The sequence below is a fragment of the Tiliqua scincoides genome, chromosome 3 (genome assembly GCF_035046505.1).
Source record: "Tiliqua scincoides isolate rTilSci1 chromosome 3, rTilSci1.hap2, whole genome shotgun sequence".
NCBI classification, from domain to species: domain Eukaryota; kingdom Metazoa; phylum Chordata; class Lepidosauria; order Squamata; family Scincidae; genus Tiliqua; species Tiliqua scincoides.
Window position 1 is genome coordinate 8,442,214 of NC_089823.1, and position 9,502 is coordinate 8,451,715.

Genomic DNA, 9,502 nt, shown 5'->3' on the forward strand with positions numbered 1-9,502 from the left:
TGCTTTTCAGCCAGAATTGCTCCCAAAAGTGATGTCCAAATAAACTGCACATAATTGCATGATCATACTAGAGAGATATAAGGGGGTTTGGATCAAAGAGTCATGCCGTCCTAGCAATACAGACTCTTCCATCCAGAAAGAGGGGCAATAAAGAGTTGCATGTGCATTCAGGTTAGCAAATGGTAAAGATGTCAACGCTCGCAAGTAGATCCTCTATTGAACTGCAATCTTCTGGACCTTGCAAGGCGGTGATATAGTCCAACTTCCAGGCTCTTTACATGCACAAGGTCCCAGGTTCGATTCTCAGGCAGCTCTACCTAAAAAAAACTCAGTGTAATTTTTTTAAAAAACAATTCCAAAAATTTCTCCCAAAGACAAAAAAGGGGCAATCCAAGACCAGTTATTTTTCAGGTACAGCAGATCTTGGAAAAAAGGAATCTTGCTGGTAAACAGAGCTGCTGGACACTTCTCATGCTGTTCCCTGTGTGGAGCAAGCCTTATTTGAATGCATCCCTTGAAGTTATATTGTTAGTTTGTGCTCTTTAACTGCTCTGGGGCTACAGCGTGCGATGCATTGATCTGAATCTTCAACTGTAGATTTTAAAGGATATTCTCGGTAAACTGCTGGATACGCAGCGCTGCTTTGTATTCCATCTCTTTGTGCTAACACAATCGAAGTGTATACATTTAACTTGGGTGCGATTTTTCATTGCTCGTTTCTACAGTTAACAGGGATGATGCAGGAGCTTTTGAAGCTCTGTGCGATGACTAGACGAGGGCGGGCTAGTTCGCCCTCTTTCCACTTGTTCTCTTTCAGCAGATATTTTCCAAGCCATCACATTCAAATGTGCCCATGGGTTAGAATGTGCTTGTCACATATGCAATCATCCTAAGAAGAATGCTATTAATTGTAGAAGCAACCCTTATTTTGCAAAGCGCTCCCTAAGATCATGACAGGTACAGAAGATTTATGGTGCAAAACTTGACTTGTTTGTGTTTTCACCTGAAAGCCAAAGTCTGAAGTCAAGGCTCAAATGCCATGCCAAAGAGTGGGACATGCCATCCTTTGACAATGCAATGCTAGGAATGTTTACTCAGAAGTAAGACGCACTGAGTTTAATGCGACTTACTCCCAGGCAAATGTGTGGAGGATTGCAACCCAAAGCATGTGCTGATTTCCAAATATCTCATAAAGGGGATCAGAGATGCTAATGGATGCGGCATTAATATAATCATAAAAACAACATTACTTTAATTAGAACGTTGTAAATGCTGTAATTAAGATATTCAGGGACAGCTGTCTTCTCTGTCCCTAAACATCAGCAAGAAATCTCCCAGTGCTACTTACTTTAGAGTCATCATCTGCCCATTTTCATGGAGCACCATCTGTTGGCACATTTTCAATATTGCCTGGCAAGGAGAGGATTAAGAGAATGACATCCAAGCTATTTTTAAAAGAATAGCGACAGCAGCACAAACCACCTGGTCACCTGGTAAAACCCTGGTCAGCAACTAGACATATTGGCCCAATTGTTTCAGAGTCCATATTGGACTCCCAACTGCATCTTGGACTCCATAAGGACTCAATTGGCCTTAATGCCCAGAAGCAGGGCTGACCCAGGTCTTCCTGATGTCCGAGGCAGCATTCCAGATGCTGTCCCCTTACCGAATGATGAACCAGCCTCCCAGTCTCCTGTGTTCCTCCTCAGCTCAGTACTCCTCAACCCACATTTCCTTTTCTTCTCTGACCTCCTCCTCCTTTTCCAACCCCAAAAGTAGAAGGAGAAGGAGGAGAAGCAGAGGCAGACATAGGCACTCCACCACCTGACGGTGTGCCATCTGAGGTGATTGGTTCAGTTGACCTCAGGAATGGACTGGCCCTGCTCAGAAGAAGGATTCTTTGCTCTGAGCATGGTCTTTGTCAAGAGGAAACTTTCTAAGCTCTCTCAATTCATGGAGCAAAGGAGGAAATTACTCCCTGACCATGGATTCCAGGCGTTTATAGACTTCTCTGCAACCCCATATTTGTTGGAGGAGCAACAGCATGTGAGCTGAGCAACCCAATGTATACAGACATCACGTGTGGAAATCTTGGCCTCCCCCACTAAAGAGGAATTTGTTACTTATTTTAAAGCAGTGGTTCCCAAACTTACCTGGGTCATGATGCCCCTACGGCCTATTCTTTTCGGTCCAGCTGGGCACAACCATCTTTCAAAATCTCATGAAATCCAAGATGGTGGTGCCAAAAATCTCACAAGATTTCATGAGATCCAATTTGGTTTGCCAAGATTGGCAGCACCACCTTGGATCTCATGAGATTTCGTGAGATCCAAGATAACGGCACCCAGGAGAAAAGGTAGCTGGTGGCTACTAGGAGCCACCGGGGACATCCTGCAGTACCCCTTTGAGTGCGCCACAATGCCCTAAGGCAGGGATGCTCAATAGGTAGATCGCGATCTACCGGTAGATCGCGAGGCAAAATGAGTAGATCGCGGAGCCCTGTCTCTCCAAACTGTTAATATGTCAGTTTCGTCTAGTGACTATTTAGCTGACACTAAACTGACACTGAAACTGACACTTTAGCTGCTCTTCAGGGGGCGGGAGTTCGAGATGGAGTTGCTCTGATGGCGGTAGCCACGGGAGGCCCCGAGTGACCCTCCCCTTCCCTTCCAGTCCCTCGGTTGGGGCTGACAGGTGAGACGACCCCCCTGCCGCCTGCACGCGCAGCCCCTCTCCATGGAAACAGGGAAGCCCCCCGCCCTTCCGAGGAGGACCTGCGACACCTCCCTCTCCCTGCTGGTCTTGGGGCGCAGCCACAAAGAGTTTGGGGGGGGCAGGGAGTGGGGAGCTCCTCCCCCCATAGTGCAGCAAGGCTGGGCATGTGCCTCTTGGGGGGACCTGTGGCTGCCCCCAGTATGTGGGGTGGGGAGAGAGGAGAGGCCTCCCGTGTGCTTCCTTAAGCATCTGGTGGGCCACTGTGGGGCACAGGAAGCTGGACTTGGTGGGCCTCCTCTGACCTGGTCCAGCAGGGGCTCCATACATCAAAGGGGGTGTCTGTCAGACGCTTCCTTCCCCCCTGGTAGATCTCCAGGCCTTGCTGGGTTTCAAAGTAGCTCTCGAGCCAAAAAAGTATGAGCACCCCTGCCCTAAGGCATTGCAACGCAAAATTTGGGTACGTCTGATTTAAAGGCTTGCTGGTTACTTCTGTCCCTACATGTGATTAACCTTTCATTTTTGTATTTTTCCTATCTTGATGTTTCTCCCTCTGTAACCATGGCTGCAGTTCCCTCCTGATTCTAGGAAAGCTCTTAACAAAAGTTGGTTTTGCTGCGTGTGGGACTCCCTTATCGCTTCAGCTCTGCTAGTAATATTTGCCTAAATTAATCAGCTCAAGATGAATATTAGTTCAAGATGTACCTGCAAAGTAGACTTCTGTCTTTATATGTAACTGTTAAGTCCCTATACCAAGATTCCTTTTATGCAAACCCGTATTTGAGTTGGGCCTGAGTGCTGAATGTTTTGTTGCTCCCCTGGTCATACCAATCATGTCCAGTGTTCAGAGGACAACCTGATCTTGAGCTGAAAAGCACTGCTTCATCTGTGTGGGATCCTGATTTCCATTTAAACTTTTCTTTGTTCTTGTGAGGCATTTCCTGTTACCAAGCAAATGGTGCTTAGGTTCAAAGGTCCGAACAAGGGCCACATTCTAATTGAGCAAGGGATAAAGGGCCAGCAACAATACCATCATCTACTGACTCATCCGTGTGAAAAGTAAAGGGGGAAACCTAAGGTGTACAGGTTATCAATTTATTCTACTCATTTTGATCTTCCTTAGGGACGCTGTAAAAAATAAAGCATTCTGCATTATTAACGAGCTTTACTGAAAATGTGAATATCTCAGGAGTCTCTCTCTCTCTCTCTCTCCCCGTGCTCTCCTCATTCCACAACAGCCCAAACACAGACACATTTGTGTCTTGAGATCTGAGATATTAAAACAAAGAATTCTTGTCTAAAGCATTGTCTTTTAGTTGGTATGGGACAATAAAAATATTGTATCCTTCTACATACATACAAGGGGCAGCCAAATTCTCTTGTGGGCTTATGGCGGGAGAAGTGATTGTGAGGAGCTGCAGAAGGATCTCTCCAGACTGGCAGAATGGGCAACAAAATGGCAGATGCGCTTCAATGTCAGTAAGTGTAAGGTCTGGCCTGGACGCCTTTAAAAAGGGATTGGAAAAGTTTCTGGAGGAAAAATCCTCCAGAAAAGTTTCTGGAAAAGTTTCTGGAAAAGGATTGGAAAAGTTTCTGGAGGAAAAATCCATGGGGTACAAGCCATGATGTGTATGTGCAACCTCCTGATTTTAGAAATGGGCTATGTCAGAATGCCAGATGCAAGGGAGGGCACCAGGATGAGGTCTCTTGTTATCTGGTGTGCTCCCTGGGGCATTTGGTGGGCCGCTGTGAGATACAGGAAGCTGGACTAGATGGGCCTATGGCCTGATCCAGTGGGGCTGTTCTTATGTTCTTATGTTCTTAACCTGTGATCTGCCACCCTAAGTCCCAATATGGTGTCATAAAAGGTTCACTGCTGCAGTGGCATAGCCAAAGGAGGTGCAAAGCACTAAATTTTTCAAGGAGCCTCAGCACAGCATGCGGGCAGCCCCTCCCCTTCCCCTTTGGAGCCATTCAAGGCAGGGGAAACAAAACAGAGTTGTATACCTGGCTCCAAAAGGGAGGGGAGGGGCCACTTGCATGCCATGTAGAGGCTCCCTGCAAAACTTAGTGCTTGGTGCCCCGTCTAGCTATGCCACTGCACTGCTGTTGCACACTGCAAGACCACTGGTGCAAATAACTGGAGGACCCACAAGTATGACAGTCAGTGTCATGCAGAAGCCCTGCCAGAGCAGGTAGGGTGGCAGCAGGAGCAGTTCATGGGTAGTTTGGGTTAGGAGCAAGGCAGGAAGTGGGTAGGGAGAGGTCGTTCAAGGGGGGATGGATCTGGGCAGCATGAACGCAAGCCCCCTTCCCACCAAAGCTGCATGTGTTCACTCTTTACATGTGGGAATTCCACCTTTGTAACTTCATTTCCTTTGTAACGCTCATCCTTTAATGCAGCAATTTTCAATGTTTATCTCCCTCATGGCACACTGATCTCCATGGTCTTCGCCTCTGGTGATGTCACTTTCGGCTTCCCGGGTTCTGTGGCTCTCTTTCTAGGTTGATTGTCTGTAGTAACAAAATTGTCTGCCCCTCTTCCTCTGCTGTAGAACCCAGAAGGGTTTTTCAGTTACAGGTCCAGCCTATTTATACACGGATTTTTTATACACGGATTTGACTCAACACGAATGGCCCCTGCAAATGAGAAAGGAAAGTGCTGATCCCTGGAGAAGGGGGAAAAATGCATCCCTTTAAAATCAGTTTTAAAAACTGAATAGTCCTTTAACAACAGCCTCCTTAATGAGAGAGAGAGAGAGAGAGAGAGAGAGGGCAGCAGGCTAACAATCCATAAATCCTCTCTCCTTCGGACCCCTCCCTTCCCCCTGAGCACGTGAAAGAAAGGGATCATTTTGCATTGGTGAAGGGAGGGGCTGAGTGAAGTGCTGATGGATTGTCTTCTTAATGACTCTTATCTTAGAGTCAAAAGGTCAAAAAAGACATAGTGGAAATGGAAAAAGTGCAAAAGAGCGACTAAGATGATTACGGGGCTGGGGCACCTTCCTTATGAGGAAAGGCTACGGCATTTGGGCCTCTCAGCCTAGAAAAGAGACGCCTGAGGGGGGACATGATTGAGACATACAAAATTATGCAGGGGATGGACAGAGTGGATAGGGAGATGCTCTTTACACTCTCACGTAACACTAGAACCAGGGGACATCCACTAAAATTGAGTATTGGGATAGTTAGAACAGACAAAAGAAAATATTTCTTTACTCAGCATGTGGTTCGTCTGTGGAACTCCTTGCCACAGGATGTGGTGACGGCATCTGGCCTGGAAGTTTCTGGAGGAAAAATCCATTACAAGTTACAAGCCATGATGTGTATGTGCAACCTCCTGATTTTAGAAATGGGCTATGTCAGAATGCCAGATGCAAGGGAGGGCACCAGAATGAGGTCTTTTGTTATCTGGTGTGCTCCCTGAGGCATTTGGTGGGCCGCTGTGAGATACAGGAAGCTGGACTAGATGGGCCTATGGCCTGACCCAGTGGGGCTGTTCTTATGTTCTTATGTTCAATTACTGGAGCAAAGAAACTTTGTTTCTTAAATTGATTTGCTATAGTGCGTTTTTTTAATCCACATGAGTGCTTGGAACGGAACCCACGTGAATAATTAGTCTCAACCTGTATTTTCAATGCTCTGCTCCAACCCCCCCAACCCCCCCCCCCCACAGCACACCTTCATACCTTTCGCAGTGCCCTGGCACACCTGTTGAAAATCGCTGCTTTAATGCTTGTGGGGAGGGGGTGTGCGCAAGAAACCACGAGGATGCGAAAACCACAGCGATGCAAGAGATTAAAGAGCTTTACAATGACTTTGTAGAGCAACTGTTTGGGATTCCAGGTGCTACATGTGGCATTAAACAGATCCCAGCATAGCCAGCAAGTGACATAACTCCATCCTTGAGGCATTACCCTGAATATTTTTAGAATACCTTTTCTCCTGAATGTACAAGAGGGTGTTTAGAAAATTAAAGCCTTGGAAGCAATGGCATAGCTAGAGGGGGTGCAAAGCGCCAGGTTTTGCAGGGAGCCTCACTGCAGTGTGCATGTGGCCCTCCCCTTCCCCTTTGGAGCCATTCCAGGTGGTGGGAGCAAAACAGAGGCATTCACCTTGAGAGGCCATGCGCTCCATCCTGCATTCACCTCCGTTTTGCTCCCAACATCACTATTATCCATTGTGATCCATTGTGAAATTTGAAAAAAAAAATGTATTTACTGTATAGCTATCATGTACCAGATCCTATATTGTGCAGTCTTATCCTGAAAAGCAGACCAAAAGGGCTGGCTGGAATAAGATAGTGAAAAGGGATTAGAAGAGTGGAAGTCTTTTAAAGGCTGGAAGTAGCCACAGCTCTCTTTCCCCCGGTGCTGCCTCTCAAGCCCCTCAGACAACTGCCGAGAGCAGCATGTTGTTGGCAACCTTCAGTCTCGAAAGACTCTGGTATCACGCTCTGAAAGGTGGTTCTGGAACAGCATCTAGTGTGGCTGAAAAGGCCAATTCAGGAGTGACAATCCCTTCCACACTGGGAGCAAGTGCAGTCTGTCCCTGGTCTGTCTCCCTGGCTATGGGCCTTCCTTCTTTGCCTCTTAGCTTCAGACTGTTGGCCAAGTGTCTCTTCAAACTGGGAAAGGCCATGCTGCACAGCCTGCCTCCAAGCGGGCTGCTCAGAGGCCAGGGTTTCCCACTTGTTGAGGTCCATTCCTAAGGCCTTCAGATCCCTCTTGCAGATGTCCTTGTATCGCAGCTGTGGTCTACCTGTAGGGCACTTTCCCTGCACGAGTTCTCCATAGAGGAGATCCTTTGGGATCCGGCCATCATCCATTCTCACGACATTACCAAGCCAACGCAGGCATCTCTGTTTCAGCAGTGCATACATGCTAGGATTCCAGCACGTTCCAGGACTGTGTTGTTAGGAACTTTGTCCTGCCAGTGATGCCGATAATGCGTCGAAGCAGCGCATGTGGAAAGCATTCAGTTTCCTCTCCTGTTGTGAGTGAAGAGTCCATGACTTGCTGCAGTACAGAAGTGTACTCAGGACGCAAGCTCTGTAGACCTGGACCTCTCAAGCCCCTCAGACAACTGCTGAGAGCAGACAATGGCTATAAGTCATCACGCCACCATTCAGCTGATTGGTGGAGTCACGCTTTCCACCCACTGACTGACTGGCAGGTCTCATCCTGCTGGTTGACTTGCTGGACTCATTCAGGGCTTGTGGAGTGGGGCGCTCACTCTCAGTGAACCTGTTTGCCCTTATTTGCATCAACATGCCCAATTCTGGTGGCTGCTGTGTGGTGATTCCATCCACTGTGCGATCATATGGCTGCATTCATTTTTTAGCTTCCAACGCTAGAGAGTTGTTCTTTTTTCTCCTTCCAGCACACTCAGGTCACAAGTCACATTATTCACCAGTGAAATATTCTTGGAATTAGTGTGGAAAATATTTTGAAATGTACACCCAAATCCCTGAAAGAATTGCTTTCAGATCAAACATGGGTGCAGAATAACAACTGAGTTCCAGCCAGCCCCAAAGGCTCACTCTACATTTGGCTTCCCACCTCAGCCGATAGCTACAAATTGCAGGGGAGCTGTCAAAAAACAGATATTTAGTTGGCAATTTCCAGGCAATTAGGGTGCAGACCTGTTGCCTGATGAAGTTTCATCTTGAGTTTGCCCCATTTGGTCTGAAGCGGAAATGAAAGATAGAGCATTTCTCTTCAGATCTTTTCAGCAAAATAAGCAAACCCTCTTCACAAAATTAATACTGGCAGCCATTTCTAGTCTTTCAGTAATAGATTCCTGGGACTTTTTTATAGAGTCAACTCTGACCCGCACCACTTGCTTCCGAGTGCATAAAAATGAACTCTCTGAGCTTCTTACAAGCTATTAAAGACTGAAGAGTATATAGTCAGAAGAGTCTGGAGGAGCAGAATGGGAATATCTGTATGAAGTTCAATACACTTGCCACAACCCAGAGCTCCCCTGGGGTTCCATGGGGCTTCACCATGCTCGGCCCTACAGAAGAAGGCACTGACCCATTTTGTGTGCACAGAGTTCCATTATTTGGGAAGAAAGAGGTCAAGAAAGGGTAGGACTCTGGCCCACATGACCTTGATCACTTCCATATCTTGAAAATATGATCCGGGTTTGCATATTTTCTCTTCTGTCACTTGCACACAAGTTCCTAGGTGAGAACAAAGTGCTTATTTCTGGTCATCAGCTGCTTAATGATGTCACTTCCTGCTTCATGACATCACGTCCAGCCCTCAGCAGGTGCCATTGATGTTATTCGACCTACTGTATGAAACAAGTTTGACACCCTTGCACTAGACTCTGAAGTTAGGCTGTGGCGAAATAAATATCACGGAGCATCACTTGAAGTTCCCCCTCCTTTTTTCCTAAAGTCAAATAGCAGCTGCAAGGATTAAATCAGGATCAGAGCACAGATTGGGAGCATTAAATTTCTTTTGTTGCTAGGTCAGTTCCAAGTGCCGGGATCCTTGGCAAACTGTCCTCTCTAGGCATTCTCCAACCTCGGAGAAGAAAAAATTATTTTCTCACCATCACATGAAGACTGGACAAGAATTCTTGGTCTGAAAAAAACAGAGGGCCTTTGCGAGGGCCCTGGGCCCTTGGCAGCTATTCATCAATGCCAGCCCTTCATGATAGCCTTCTTCCTGTGTGCCATGATGCAGACAAACTAACTATGAACTATTAGTCCTGGAGGGAAGTTCTCCCTGTTGATGGTTCGTTGGCAACCTTCAGTCTCAAAAGACTATGGTATAAG